Source organism: Caretta caretta, chromosome 3 (assembly GCF_965140235.1).
Source record: "Caretta caretta isolate rCarCar2 chromosome 3, rCarCar1.hap1, whole genome shotgun sequence".
Taxonomy (NCBI): Eukaryota; Metazoa; Chordata; order Testudines; family Cheloniidae; genus Caretta; species Caretta caretta.
In genome coordinates, this window is record NC_134208.1 from 62766682 (window position 1) to 62780210 (window position 13529).

General features: G+C 43.0%; 1 long non-coding RNA gene across 1 annotated transcript; it reads right to left on the minus strand.

Annotated features, from left to right (window-relative positions):
* Positions 1-3502: 3502 nt before the first annotated feature.
* LOC142071399 (uncharacterized) lies at positions 3503-5140 on the minus strand. The gene is made up of 2 exons (XR_012667431.1): positions 4898-5140; positions 3503-4096 (listed from the first exon to the last, which is right to left on the minus strand). It is a non-coding gene; the product is annotated as an uncharacterized LOC142071399 (long non-coding RNA).
* Between the last annotated feature and the right edge of the window lie 8389 nt (positions 5141-13529).

Sequence of the window (13529 nt, forward strand, 5' to 3'; positions counted from 1 at the left end):
TTTATGGATCAGTGGTCTGAGGAGGGTGTATTATGTGAACACGGTTGGGACAGGTCATAGTCCAGCACATTCATCAGTAGTATTCTACAACCATGTACAATCTGTGGACAACCTACCTCAAACACTAAGCCTGCACTACACTTAAAATTTAGGTTGACACAGGTCTAGCACTCCGGGCTGTGAAAAATCCACATTCCTGAGCATGGTAGCTATGCCAAACTAACCCCCAATGTAAACGCAGCTAGGTCGAAGGAAGAATGCTTCCATTGACCTAGCTACCATTTTCAGGCAGGTGATGGTCCTACACTGATGGAAAAACCCCTTCTGACACTGTAGGCTGAGTTATGTCAGCATCGCTACAGCACCATAATGTACAGTACCGCTAGTGTACACGTGACCTAAAAGTTTGTATGCAGTGAAAAGAGTAAAATTAAATGATACTGTGCATGTAGAACATTTACATGGATCAATGCTGGAGGAAAAATGGGATACCTGGGGAAAGGGTGAATGCTATTAAACAGTAACAGAGCTTTGTGTCTGTCTGTTGGTCTGCATGGGGTTTACATAAAACAGCATTTGGGGGTAGCCCATCTTGTTGTCAGGACCTGTCCTGGATTTAAATAGAAGTGTTTGCAGAGACCCCATGGCATCCTCAAAGCTTGTATGACTTTTAAATAATCAAGTGTTTTGAGGGGCTGGGGTTTTGAGAAAAGAGATCTGCTTTACAACAAAAGCTGAAATATTTGTAAAAGTTAATGGAAATAAATGCCTTGCTTTTTAAATAAAATACATAGCTTTATAAAATACTCTGGTTAAAGGCATGCTGGTATTTTTACTTTTTTAAAAAATAAAGAGTTTGTGTGTCTGCCACGTGCTTGAGAACCACAGTACTAATTCAAACCCCATTGACTTCAAATGGCCTTAGCCACCCTCACTGAGCTGAACTGGGGACTCTTTTGACTACAGGTTTCAGTGGCAGCCGTCTTAGTCTGTATCAGCAAAAAAACTGAAGAGTCCTTGTGGCACCTTAGAGACTAACAAATTTATTTGGGATAAGCTTTTGTGGGCTAGAACCCACTTAATCAGATGTATGAAGTAGACAAGAAGGTGTGAGTAACAGTAGGGAGAAATTAGTATTGGGGAAATAAAGTTTAGGTTTAGTAATGACCCAACCACTTCCAGTCTTTATTCAGGCCTAATCTGATGGTATCTAGTTTGCAAATTAATTCCAGTTCTGCAGCTTCATGTTGGAGTCTGTTTTTGAAGTTTTTTTGTTGCAGAATTGCCACTTTGGGTCATTACAAAACCTAAACTTAGTTTCCCCAATACTAATTTCTCCCAACTGTTACGCACACCTTCTTGTCAACTGTCTGTAATGGGCCACTCTCTTACCACTTCAAAAGTTATTTCTCCTCCCTTGGTATCCTGCTGTTAATTGAGTTATCTCATTAGACTTGGTAAAGCAACCAACATCCTTTCTTGTATTTATACCTGCTTCTGTATCTTTTACTTTGTACATCTGATGAAGCGGGTTCTAGCCCACGAAAGCTAATGCCCAAATAAATTTGTTTGTCTCTAAGGGTATGTCTACACTACGAAATTAGGTCGAATTTATAGAAGTCGATTTTTAGGAAGTGATTTTATACAGTTGATTGTGTGTGTCCCCACTAAGCTCATTAAGTCAGCGGAGTGCATCCATAGTACCATGGCTAGCGTCGACTTTTGGAGCGTTGCACTGTGGGTAGCTATCCCACAGTTTCCTCAGTCTCCACTGCCCATTGGAATTCTGGGTTGAGCTCCCAATGCCTGATGGGGCAAAAAAATTGTTGCGAGTGGTTTTGGGTACATATTGTCAGTCGTCCCTTCCTCCGTGAAAGCAACGGCAGACAATCATTTCGTGCCTTTTTTCTGGGAAGACACCATACTGCGGTCAGCAGACAGTGCAGTAGGACTATTAACTGTCATTATCATGCACTGCTTCCATTGCAATTCTGCTCCCCTGGTGCAATGAATCCACCCCACAGGTCCTCTCGTCGTTCTGTATAAATATCTATTCTCGTGGCATCCGTCGTCATCCACTGCAACTCTGCTCTCCTGCAGACAACATATCACAGCAAGCATGGAGCCTGCTCAGCTCACTGCCGCTATTGTGAGCATTGTAAACACCTCGCACATTATCCTGCAGTATGTGCAGAACCTGCAAAAGCAGGCGAGGAGGCGACGACAGCGTGCTCACAATAGCGATGAGGACATGGACACACACTTCCCTCAAAGCACGGGCCCTGGCAATTTGGACATCATGGTGGTAATGGGGCAGGTTCCTGCCATGGAACGCTGATTCTGGGCATGGGAAACAAGCACAGACTGGTGGGACTGCATAGTGTTGCTGGTCTGGGACGATTCCCAGTGGCTGCGAAACTTTCGCATGCGTAAGGGCACTTTCATGGAACTTTGTGACTTGCTTTCCGCTAACCTGAAGTGCAAGAATGCCAAGATGAGAGCAGCCCTCACAGGTCACAAGCGAGTGGTGATAGCCCTGTGGAAGCTTGCAATGCCAGACAGCTACCGATCAGTCGGGAATCAATTTGGAGTGGGTAAATCTACTGTGGGGGCTGCTGTGATCCAAGTAGCCAATGCAATCACTGAGCTGCTGCTATCAAGGGTAGTGACTCTGGGAAATGTGCAGGTCATAGTGGATGGCTTTGCTGCAATGGGGTTCCCTAATTGTGGTGAGGCGATAGACGGAACCCATATCCCTATCTTGAGACTGGACCACCTTGGCAGCCAGTATGTAAACCTCAAGAGGTACCTTTCAATGATGCTGCAAGCACTGGTGGATCACAAGGGACATTTCACCGACATCAACGTGGGATGGCCGGGAAAGGTGCATGACACTCACATCTTCAGGAACTCTGGTCTGTTTGAACAGCTGCTGGAAGGAACTTACTTCCCAGACCAGAAAATTACCATTGGCGATGTTGAAATGCCTATAGTTATCCTTGGGGACCCAGCCTCCCCCTAAATGCCATGGCTCATGAAGCCATACACAGGCACCCTGGACAGTAGTACAGAGCAGTTCAACTATAGGCTGAGCAAGTGAAGAATGATGGTAGAATGTGCATTTGGACGTTTAAAAGCTCGCTGGCGCAGTTTACTGACTAGATTAGACCTCAGTGAAACCAATATTCCCATTGTTATTGCTGCTTACTGTGTGCTCCACAATATCTGTGAGAGTAAGGGGGAGATGGCAGGGTGGGAGGTTGAGGCAAATCACCTGGTGGCCCATTACGCACAGCCAGACACCAGGGCGATTAGAAGAGCACAGCTGGATGCCCTGAGCATCAGAGAAACTTTGAAAACCAGTTTCATGACTGGCCAGGCTACAGTGTGACAGTTCTGTTTGTTTCTCCTTGATGAAAACCAGCCCCCTTGGTTGACTCTACTTCCCTGTAAGCCAACCGTCCTCCCCCCTTCAATCACGCTTTCAGAGGCAATAGAGTCATTATTGTTTCAAAATCATGCATTCTTTATTAATTCATCACACAAATAGGGGGAAAACTCGCACGGTAGCCTGGGAGGGGTGGGTGAGGAGGGAAGCACCAGGTGGGGTGGTGGATGAGGGGAGGCAGGAAGAACAAAGCCACACTACAGTTCAAAATTTATTGAATGCCAGCCTTCTGTTGCTTGGGCAATCCTCTGGGGTAGAGTGGCTGGGTGCCCATAGCCTCCCCCCTTGTTCTTGGGCATCTGGGTGAGGAGGATATGGAACTTGGAGAGGAGGGCAACTGGTTATACAGGGGCTGCAGCAGTGGTCTGTGCTCCTGCTGCCTTTCCTGCAGCTCCACCAGGTGCCTGAGCATGTCACTTTGCTCCCCTATTAGCCTCAACATTGCATCCTGCCTCCTCTCATCGCATTCATTTAACACTTTCCTGGACTCTGCCATTGTTTGCCTCCACGCATTCTGCTGAGCTCTTTCAGTGTGGGAGGACTGCATGAGCTCTGAGAACATTTCATTGTGAGTACCTTTTTTTTACCTTCTAATCTGCACTAGCCTCTGGGACGGAGATGATAGGGAGAGCGTAGAAACATTTTCAGCTGTGGGAGGAAAAAAAGGGAGAGTAGTATTTAAAAAGATACATTTTAGAGAACAAAGCGAAGACTATTTCACACTGAATCAAGCGATTCACATTACATAGCACATGTGCTTTTGGTACAAGGTCGCATTTTGCCTCTTATATTGAGTGCCTGCCGGTTTGGTGTGAGACATCACACACGCTCAGCTGGGCAACAGAATTCGGCTTGCAGGCAGCCATGGTAAGGCAAAGGGTTTCGGCTTCTTCAACCTTCATAACATGGGGGAACGGTTTCAAACAGCAGCACCCTCCTTTTCCATACTAAGCAAAGCCTGTTGGGTTGGCCATTTAAAAGGAGGGCCTGCGGTTTTAGGGTGAATGCGCAGCACAACCCAATTCTCTGGGTTGATCGCTTCAGCCCTCTCGCCCCCAGCGTGGCTAGTACCAGGGAAGATCCCTGTCAGCCAAACGTGAACAGCTCAGCATGAACAGACCTCCACCCACTGCATGGCTAACAGTGGGGATGATTTATTTTCAGCCAAAGGCAAACAGCCCAGCAGGAACGGGCACCTCTGAATGTCCCCTTAAACAAATTTCCCGTAATTCAACCAGGTGACCATGAGTGATATCACTCTCCTGAGGCTAACACAGAGAGAGCTTCATGGAGATGTCCCTGGAGAATTTCCGCTCCATCCCCAGACACATTAACAGACTTTTCCAGTAGCTATACTGGCCACAAATGCATCTCAAGTCTTCAGGGCAAATTAATCATTAAACATGCTTGCTTTTAAACCCTGTATTATATTTACAAAGGTACACTCACCAGAGATGCCTTCTCTGGCTTCATGGTCCGGCAGTACACCTTGGGAGGGTTGGGAGGATATTGGCTCCAGGGTGATGAACAGTTCCTGGCTGCCGGGGAGAAGGGATTCTCCACTTGTCTGCTGTGCGCTATCCTCAACCTCCTCCTCCTCATCTTCCTCATCCACAAAATCCTCATCCCTGTTGCATGAGACTCCCCCCTTGCAGGTGCCCATGGACAGTGGTGGGGAAGTGGTAGGGGCTCCCTGTAGGTAGTGCTGCTGGAGTAGAAACTCAGATAAACTAACATACAAATTCAGTTCCAATTGTAGAGAGAAAGTTAGCTACTGGAGATCTGAGCATGTTTTTGGTATGGTAGCTGCTTCATAAAGTAAGAAAGCCTATAAAGAAGCAATATAGGAACACTTATGTTGTACAGTTACATACCTACTCATGCATATATAGTATTGTGTAGACACAATTCTTAAATTTAATTTTTGCAGATATTAGGGCTGTCAAGTTATTAAAAAAATTAATCATGATTAATTATGTGATTAATCACGTTGTTAAATAATAATAGAATACCATTTATTTAAATATTTTTGGATTATTTCTACATTTTCAAATATATTGATTTCAATGACAACACAGACTACAAAGTGTATAGTGCTCACTTTAAATTTATTTTTGATTACAAATACTTGCAGTGTAAAAAAGAATCAAAAGAAATAGTATTTCAATTCACATAATACAAATACTTAGTGCAATTTCTATCATGAAAGTTGAATTTACAAACGTAGAATTATGTAAAAAAGAACAAATGCACTGAAAAATAAAACAATGTAGAACTTCAGCACTTACAAGTCCACCCAGTCCTACTTCTTGTTCAGCCAATCTCTCAGACAAACAAATTTGTTTACATTTGTGGGATATAATGCTGCCTGTTCATGAGTGGCGGGTGGAGCCCCCCCCTCAGGGAGGCTATCCCCCAGCTCTTCCCTTTCCTCCTGCCCCCTGTAACCAGAGCCCCAAGATACCCCACCCCGCAGCCAGAGCAACAAACCCCTGCCCTCCGCCCACAGGAGCCCTGGGCTAGCTGCAGCCACGGCATGCCTCCCCTCCCCTTCCCAGACCCCAAGCCATCTTGGAAAAGCTGCAGCATCTCTTCTCAAAAAAGAACCTTTTGATATGCCCCATGGAGGTGCTGGGGTAGCTGAGGAGGCATTAGTAAATTCTTTAGAGCCCAGGGAGGTTACAGATGAACCCAGGAAGCTGAATAGCACATATTATCTCCTCAGGCACCCCAGAACCTGCATGGGACGTAATAAAGCCAAAATTTCCCCTGCCAAACCTGCAATTGGGCATCCAGCAGCTGCGGCAGCCTCCCCTGGCCTATTATACCCACTGCCCATGTGCCTGCTTCTCGTTTATAATGTCACCTGAAAGTGAGAACAGGTGTTCACATGGCACTGTTGTATCCAGTGATGCAAGATATTTACATGTGAGATGCACTAAACATTCATATCTCCCTTCATGCTTCGACCACCATTCCAGAGGACATGCGTCCATGTCCATGCTGTTGACAGGTTCTGTTTGATAACGATCCAAAGCAGTACAGACCTATGCATGTTCATTTTCATCATCTGAGTCAAATGCCACCAGCAGAAGGTTGACCCACCAAAAAAGAGATTCAGGTTCTGTAGTTTCCGCATTGGAGTGTTGCTCTTTTAAGATTTCTGAAAGCATGCTCCACATCTTGTCCCTCTCAGATTTTGGAAGGCACCTGAGATTCTTAAATCTTGGGTCAAGAGCTGTAGCTATCTTTAGAAATCTCACATTAGTACCTCCTTTGCGTTTTGTCAAATTTGTAGTGAAAAAGTATTCTTAAAACAAACAACATAGAATCATAGAATCATAGAATATAAGGGTTGGAAGGGACCCCAGAAGGTCATCTAGTCCAACCCCCTGCTCGAAGCAGGACCAATTCCCAGTTAAATCATCCCAGCCAGGGCTTTGTCAAGCCTGACCTTAAAAACCTCTAAGGAAGGAGATTCTACCACCTCCCTAGGTGGTAGAATCAGAGACTGCTATAACATGAAATATATGGCACAATGCAGGTAAAACACAGAGCACAAGACATACAATTCTCCCCCTCAGAGTTCAGTAATAATTTAATTAACACCTTTTTTTTTTTTAACAAGCGTCATCAGCATGGAAGCATGTCCTCAGGAATGGTGGCTGAAGCATGAAGGGGCATATGAATGTTTAGGATATCTGGCACATAAATACCTTGCAATGCTGGGTACAAAAGTGCCATGCATATACCTGTTCTCAGTTTCAGGTGACATTGTACATAAGAAGCAGGCAGCATTATCTCCCATAAATGTAAACAAACATGTTTGCCTTAGCGATTGGCTGAACAAGAAGTAGGACTGAATGGACTTGTAAGCACTGAAATTTTTCATTGTTTTATTTTTGAGTGCTGTTATGTAACAAAAAAAGTCTACATCTGTAAGTTGCACTTTCACGTTAAAGAGATTGCACTACAGTACTTGTATGAGGTGAATTGAAAAATACTGTTTCTTTTGAAGTGAGCTGTAGCTCACGAAAGCTTATGCTTAGATAAATTGGTGAGTCTCTAAGGTGCCACTAGTACTCCTTTTCTTTTTGCGAATATAGACTAACACGGCTACTACTCTGAAACCGACTATTTCTTTTGTTTATCTTTTTTACAGTGCAAATATAAAATGAGCACTGTACACTTTGTATTCTGTGTTGTAAATGAAATCAATATATTTGAGTGCAGAAAGACATTCAAAATATTTATAATACATTTCAATTGGTATTCTATTATTAATAGTGTGATTAAAACTGTTATTAATCACAATTAATTTTTTTAATCATGATTAATTTTTAGAGTTAATTGAGTGAGTTCACTGCAGTTAATTGACAGCCCTAGCAGATATGCATATGATGAATTATATGTGAAAATAAGTTCCAACTCATAGCATGGTTATGAAATTATTCTATAAGAATGTCACATCTGCCAGATTTCACTGATATTTGCTAAAAATAAAGCTATCAGGACTAAATTACCAAGATGATTACTTCTACAGTTAAGTACATTTAATTTGTTTTATTAAGCATTCTAAGCTTTCAATGTTCTTTTAGAATTAAATTCTATATTTACTGTATATATCATAAAAAGAAAAGGAGTACTTGTGGCACCTTAGAGACTAACCAATTTATTTGAGCATAAGCTTTCGTGAGCTACAGCTCACTTCATCGGATGCATACTGTGGAAAATACAGAAGATGTTTTTATACACACAGATCATGAAAAAATGGGTGTTTATCACTACAAAAGGTTTTCTCTCCCCCCACCCTACTCTCCTGCTGGTAATAGCTTATCTAAAGCATTGTAAGGAGAGTGATCACTTTAGATAAACTATTACCAGCAGGAGAGTAGGGTGGGGGGAGAGAAAACCTTTTGTAGTGATAAACACCCATTTTTTCATGTTCTGTATTTTCCACAGTATGCATCCGATGAAGTGAGCTGTAGCTCACGAAAGCTTATGCTCAAATAAATTGGTTAGTCTCTAAGGTGCCACAAGTACTCCTTTTCTTTTTGCGAATACAGACTAACACGGCTGTTACTCTGAAACCTACATATATAATGGTATTCTTAAACATTCTGGAATCTTTGCAAAGTTATGAATAGTAATATAAGCTAGTTTTATTGTAGTTTTGTTTCCCTTCCAGGCCTTATTGATACACTGGATAGTTGTTTTTCAGTTTTGTTACTCAAACCAAATAGTGCATCACACAATGTTTACATGACCAGAGGGCATCACATGAGAAATATAGTACAGTGCATTGAAATTCCAACTTGGAAAACCACTGGCAGAATATTATACAAACTTTAATTTAAGAATAAATCAAAGTGAAAATTGCAGTACAAAATGAGCCATACAAAATCAAGTATCCTAAACAAGCATGCAAAGATGAGCTTTTATTACTGAGCATTGGGTTTCACTTGTCTGCTTTCATTTTTGTAGAAGTTAAAAGCATTTGTGTAATAATTATTTGTTCATACACATGATGACAATTCTTGTAATTTGCAAACAGTGTATTTGCCAGTCATAGTAGGTGCATTGGCTACTTCTGTATTTAAGCAGCTTGAGCTTGATGGAGCAAAATCAAATCAATGAGGCAGGAAAGTCCAATTAAAATTACATTAATCAAATGCCCCCACAATGCCTTCCCTCTCCTCTCTCATACATATCAGTACACTTTCAGAACTAAGGGATGTCTGCTAGCAATAGATGGTCCTTCTGTACCCAATTACATATCTTGCACAGCCAATGTTCAGTAACAAACATAATCACTGAATGCTTATTTTTGAATACTTGATTTTGTATGTAAGCAGAGTCTGGATGAGCTCTCTCTTGACCTCTAGTGGTGAGCTGTGGAAAAGAACTTCAGGAGCTGATCTCATTTGCATGGGCACACCCACCCTGCCTTGGTGCTCAGCATGATGGGATTGCTTGCCCAAATGGTCAGCTCCTAGCTCCATGTGCTGCACCTGCCTGCAGGCACCGCCCCTGCAGCTCCCATTGGCTGCAGGTCCAAACCAATGGGAGCTGCAGAACCAGGGCTTGGGGCAGAGCGGAGGCAGCATATGGAGCTAGGAGCTGGAGGTCACCGTTTCCCAGAAGCTGGGTATGGAGTCTGCCCCAGCCCTGCCAACTCCTCCCCACAGCACCCATGGTGCCCCCAGGGCCACCCCCTAGCACCTGCAGTGCCCCCAGGGCCAACCCCCCCTCAAGTTTTAGTCAGGGGTTTATAGTAAAAGTCATGGACAGGTCACAAGCTGTGAATTTTTGTTTATTGCCCGTGACCTGTCCATGACTTTTACTAAAAATACCTGTGACCAAAACGTAGCCTTAGTTATTAATAATTCCAACAACACAGGAATCCTGCAGCAACCCTGGGATATGAACCTGGATCTCCTGAGTCCCAGGCCCTTCCTATAATCACAGGACCAGCCTTCCTTTACCCCTCAGAAATAAATATGGGTGAAAGCCTTCAACAGTAACTAATCCATGCACCTTTGCCGCTGTTGAGCAGGGCAGGGTGAGACAAAAGCCATTCCAAGATGACCCTGGTCTCTACTGACTCAGAACACAAACAGATCAAGTAGTAACCAATAAACAACCCTTTTGCAAGAAAACAAATGAAAAAGCAACATCTGGAAGATATAGTGAGCAATTAGCATTACAAGATGTATGGAAGCCCAATAAATACTTGCATAAAGCCAATAATTATTGCTTTACAAACATTAAAAATGGGCATTTCTTTAGTATCCTGGCACAAATAATCAGTTTGGTTTGCAGAAAAAGGGAATGGAATCATTATTTCTGTTCAACAATATTAAAGTGCCTTCTACTGTTGTATGTATGTATCTGAATATTCAGGAATAGGTAATGAGTAGTCAATACTAGTGTTCTCCCTCCTGTGAGATAGATTTCAGGAGTATGGGGACTCCAGTTACTAGAATTAAGGGACTTCAAGATCACATTCACATGTCTAAATGATGCAATTGCCTTTTATAGTTTGATTAATGTTATAGATTTATTGTGAGGATGATGAAATTGCATTATATATTAAACTAAACTTCCCATGTTCTCCAGCTGAGAAAAGGATGCATCAAAGAAATCTGCTGAAATACATGCCCAAAATATACACTAGATGCCTTTTCAGAGGTTTAAAAGCTTTAAAAATTTTCAACTGATGTGTTGTGCTATTGCCAAGTAATCTTGCACTAAAAAAAGAAAAAAAAAGAAACAAAAATAGACATTGAGAATATACTGAGATAGTGCAGTAGGTGAACAGAGGCTTTGACTAATTTAAGGCCATTTTTCTTCTATAACTAATACACTCGCCAATAATTCCTCATTATCCCAAATACCTACAGTCCTCAGAACTACACTAAAGATTTCACATTACATTTTCTCTCCCTTTTAAGTTCCCAACTCCCTTGCTACTTTCTGTGCGGTGACTTAAGCAGAGTAGAACTATAGTGCATTAGAACTCCCAGTAGACATCAGTGTTTTCTGCTGTAATAATAAACTGTTTCCCTTACAGGGGCTCTGAAGTTCCCACAGTTACCAAGGAAAACCAGAAGGACAGTAGAGGTGGGCAGTGGAATGAAGTCTTGTCTAGTGAAAAATAAAAAGTAACTTCTTGGAGGGCGAGGGAACATGTGGGACAACAGACATGTGAAGAAGCTTTGCTTGTAACATGTCACCAATACAGCAGGCAGTGCCTAACTATTAAATGGTGAGGGCTAGGGAAAAAAATTTCCCTGTGGGGAAGTTTTTATGAAATTCTTCACCTTTCTGTGACATATCTGACAAACTCTCAGAGACAGGACTCCAGACCAGGGGGACCATTGCTCTGATCCAGTATAGCAATTCCTTTGTATGATTATTTTCTAAACGTAAAGCAGTTAACAGAACAAGTAAATAAAACATATTGTAAAATATATTTCAGATTTTTAAAATAGTAATTTCACCAGCTGTTTATAAGTGTGTTGTAAATTTACAGCTTAGCGGTTTAAACCTGCAAGCTATCAGCACACAGAACTTCTACTGACTTCAGTTCATTTCCTTGCTGATTTTTCCTTCCACATCACTGTAGATAGCTAGCTTACTACTTTAAGGTTTCTCATGAGTGCATGGTACTGGTACTGATATTTATTTTATTAAAGAAAAGACAACATAGAAGCATTTACTTGGAGGAACATAAGAATCATAGAATATCAGGGTTGGAAGGGACCTCAGGAAGTCATCTAGTCCAACCCCCTGCTCAAAGCAGGGCCATCCCCAACTAAATCATCCCAGCCAGGGCTTTGTCAAGCCTGACCTTAAAAACTTCTAAGGAAGGAGATTCCACCACCTCCCTAGGTAACGCATTCCAGTGTTTCACCACCCTCCTAGTGAAAAAGTTTTTCCTAATATCCAACCTAAACCTCCCCCACTGCAGCTTGAGACCATTACTCCTCGTTCTGTCATCTGCTACCACTGAGAACAGTCTAGATCCATCCATCCATCCATAAGAATGGCCATGCTGGTTCAGACCAATGGTCCATCTAGCCATGCATCCTGTCTTCTGACAATGACTGGTGCCAGATGCTTCAGAGGGAATGCACAGAGCCATGGAGGGCAAGTTCTTCCCTGGTATTATTATGTATTTGTCAAGTCCCTAGTGATTGTGCTGGATGCTATAAACACACATGATAAAAAAAAAAGGAATGCCCTTTCTAAAGAGCTTACAATCTAAGTGCCAGATCCAAAGCCCTCTGAAATCAGTATTTCTTTTCATTGACTTCAATAAATCTTGGTCAGATCTTAAGTGACCAATGACATGGCAACAACGCTACAATTAAGACAGAATTGTCATGGTGAGCAATGGAAACATATTGTAAAAGGGTGGTGTTGCCTGAAGGAGAAGATTGCCTGTCTGACTGCTCCAAAACAGAGCTCAGCCCAGGAGAGGGGAGGGGTCCAGTGCACAGATGAGTCTTTCCTTTGACAAGTAATCAAGAGAGAGCCTGAGTTCAGCAACGCCTGGAGCTCGCACCCCGAACCCTCTCTTGCGCTCCTACCCCCTGCCCCAGCTCGGAACCCCCTCCCACAGCCAAACTCCCTCCCGGAGCCCACACCTCCTTCCTCACCCCAACCCCCAGCCCAGAGCTCCCTCCTGACCCCAACCCCCTCATCCCTGGCCCATCCCAGAGCCCGCACCTCCAGCCGGAGCCCTCCCCCACCCCCAACCCCTGCTTAGTGAAAATGAGCGAGTGGAGCGAGGTGGGGGAGAGTGAGCGACGGAAGAAGGGGGGATGGAGTGAGCAGGGGGTGGGGCCTCAGAGAGGGGGTGGGGGAGGGGCAGGGCCTCATGAAAGGGGCAGAGTAAGGGAGTTCAGTTTTCTGCAGTTAGAAAGTTGGCAACCTTAGCTGCAGGATTCATCCATTTATACTGTTGCCTCCTTTCCTAATATTTTGATATACAGTTGCCTCATTGGGAGTCCAGAAGAGGGAGCTGTGGTGCACCTTCATTTCCAACATCTCTCCCTATTAAGCAGCTCCATAATTCCTGCATGTGGATCCATTTTTCCCCAGCAATGTTTGTCTTTGTCCAACAGATGGACCAGAACAAGGCTGTATGTCACTGTGGGCATCTGCAGCCCTGTGTACAGATATTTCTGGATGGATCTAGACATAACTGGGAGAAAGAAAGAATGCTCAAGACCCTAACTGTGAGGAAGAAATAATACATTTAAAAGTATACTGCATTAAAATATCGATGGAGCCTGAGATGGTAACTTTAGCTCTTGATACAAACCATTTTGGGGGTATTCAGATCAAACATTTCCATACCTAACTTTAAACCAAGCCACAGAACCAAGGATGTTCCGCAATTAGGCAAGTGGGAAATCCTTTCTTGTACCAAAGTGTAGCAGAACATTTTGTTCTCCTCTCAGAGAATATCATATTGAGAAATGTTGCCCACTGGAAAGTGTAGTTTAGACAGATGGAAAAATCTTCTTAGATTGCTTTTGTAATACACCTAAAAAGTTCCATCAATCATTCC